Below are 2500 nucleotides of genomic sequence, written 5' to 3' on the forward strand. Positions count from 1 at the left end.
AAGTTAATAACCCGCGAATAGGAATTAGCCAACTCGAGGTGCCCAAGAAGTTGCGCTTAAGGAGCTGATTGCTTAGTTTCGTCCGGTTCGAGTGAGGCCTGTGGGTAGACGGCGCAAGTTATTAATGTGTGGCCGAGGCTAGTGTGGGGGAGATGGGCGGCTGGGCGCGCGATGGATTGCACTTGTTGCGCCTTAGTTGTCTTTTGGCCCTTTGGTGTAGTGCGGTGTGTGTATAATATGTATGTTATTATATGTTAGATATATATCTATATCATATATAGAGATTTAGTATATATATGTATATATATTTTTATATATATTATTTATATGTGTGGGGTTGGGTGTGTTGGTGTGTGTGTGTGATGTGTTTGTGTGTGGTTGTGGGTGTGTGTAGTGTGTGTTGATTGTGTGTGTTCATAAATAGATATATTATATATATATTTATATTATATATATGATATATATTTATTTATTAGATATATAAAGATTGTGTGTTGGTAGTGTGTGTAGGTTGTGGGTGGGTGTGTGTGTGTGTGTGTGCATATAGAATCCTTTTGTACTGACGTTACATAAATACATATATGAATATATATATAATATATATAATATATATATATATATATATTAATTTAGAGTCTAGTATACTATACATACATCTGATATATATATATACATATATGTATAATATTAGTATGTATAAATATATTGGATGTTTAATATAGTATATATAATATATAATTATTTATATTTAATATAATATATATAATTATATATTATGTATGGATTATTATATGTATATATATATAAGGTATGTAGTATATATATATATATTTATCATATAGATATATATTTATATATTATAATGTATAAGTCTATATAATATATGTATTTATTATTGATATATATATATATTAAGATATAATATATATAATATATATATATATGTGTGTGTGGTGTGTTGTGTTGTGGTGTGTGTGTGTTTGTGTTCTTGTGTTTGTTATGTATGTATGTATTCGTATTTATATATATATATGTATATATATACATATAATAATATATAGATATATTATATATTATAGATATAAAAACATACATATATATACAGATATATATATATGTATAATAGTAATGATGATAATAATGATGATAATAATAATAATCGTGTGTGTGTGTGTGTGTGTGTCCTTACGTATGTATGTGTGTATGTTACTAAGCAATGTAAAGATGAAAGCAAAAAAGAAATATTTCCCCATTTCTATTCCTTCTCCGACACCCAAAATATACAACAAAAATATCTATCCTACTTCCCTTCCCTCTTCATCAAGGACCCCCCCTATCCCCCCCACCACCACCACCACCCCCCTCCACCACCCCCTCCCTACCAGCCCTAAAAAAAAAAAAAAAAATACAAAGAAATGGGAAAGAATATATATATCTAACCACGATTGCAATGAAGCCATGTTGCAATGTTCATATCAAAGCCACGATGCAGCGAGAGGAGAGGACAGAGGTTGCGATACGAATCATGCAACGAGGCTAGCAACAAAAGGTCCTGCAAAATAACCAGTGGTATGAATAAGCAATGAAATCTGTATGAGCCTTAAATGCCGCGGGGGGAAAAATAGAATTATAAATTTAGAAAGTTTATTTTATATAGATGTCAAGATGCGTGCGTGTGAGTGGGACGGATTTTAAGAAGCCATGGGGGAGGCCCTGGGGGGCGGGTGGTGTGGGGGTTAGGGGGGGGTGATGTGGCGGTGGGGGGGGGGGGTGGGGACGGGGGGGGGGGGGGGGGGGAGAGGGGAGGGGGGGGGGGTAGGGTGTTGGGGGGGGGGGGGTGGGTGGGTGTTGGGGTGAGGGGGTGTGTGGGGTGGGGGTGGGTGGGGTGTGGGGGGGGGGATGGGGTGGTGTGGGGGGGGGGGAGGGGGGTAGGGGGGGGGGGAGGGGGGGGAGTGGGGGGGGGGGAATTTGGTGGGGGTGGGGGGGGTGTTTGGGGCGGGCGGGCGTCGGGGGGGGGGGGGGGGGGAGTTGGGGTGGGCGCGGGGGGGGGGGGGGGGAGGGTTGGGGGGGGGGTGGTGGCCGGAATCACGGGGGGGAAGATGGGGTGGGAGGGGGGGGGGTTATGGGGGGGTAGGTGTTGAGGTTCAAAGGAGGGCGCTGATGGAGTGGTTTGGAGTGGAGGATGGATGATGAGAAGCAGAGGAAGTAGTAGTGGTTGGAATGGATGGATGAGTTGTTGGGTAGGTGGGTGGTGGGGATGGATAGATGGATGGGTAGATGGGACTTGACACAATCTCGGGGTTATCACATGCTGGATAGGTTTGCTGTTCTGTTAGTGATGTTGGGATGTGAGTCATTAAGTTTTGGGAGGTTGGATGTTCGATAATTTTTTTTGGGATTAGGGTTGGATTGGGGGGTGTGTGGAGGGGGGGTTGTTGGGTGGATATTTGTGAATTGGCGGTATGCTGAGATATGGAGATTGTTGCCGTGACATGGTCGT

This window comes from Penaeus japonicus, unplaced genomic scaffold (genome assembly GCF_977035675.1).
Source record: "Penaeus japonicus unplaced genomic scaffold, GWHDUDI00000001_assembly GWHDUDI00000037, whole genome shotgun sequence".
Taxonomy (NCBI): Eukaryota; Metazoa; Arthropoda; class Malacostraca; order Decapoda; family Penaeidae; genus Penaeus; species Penaeus japonicus.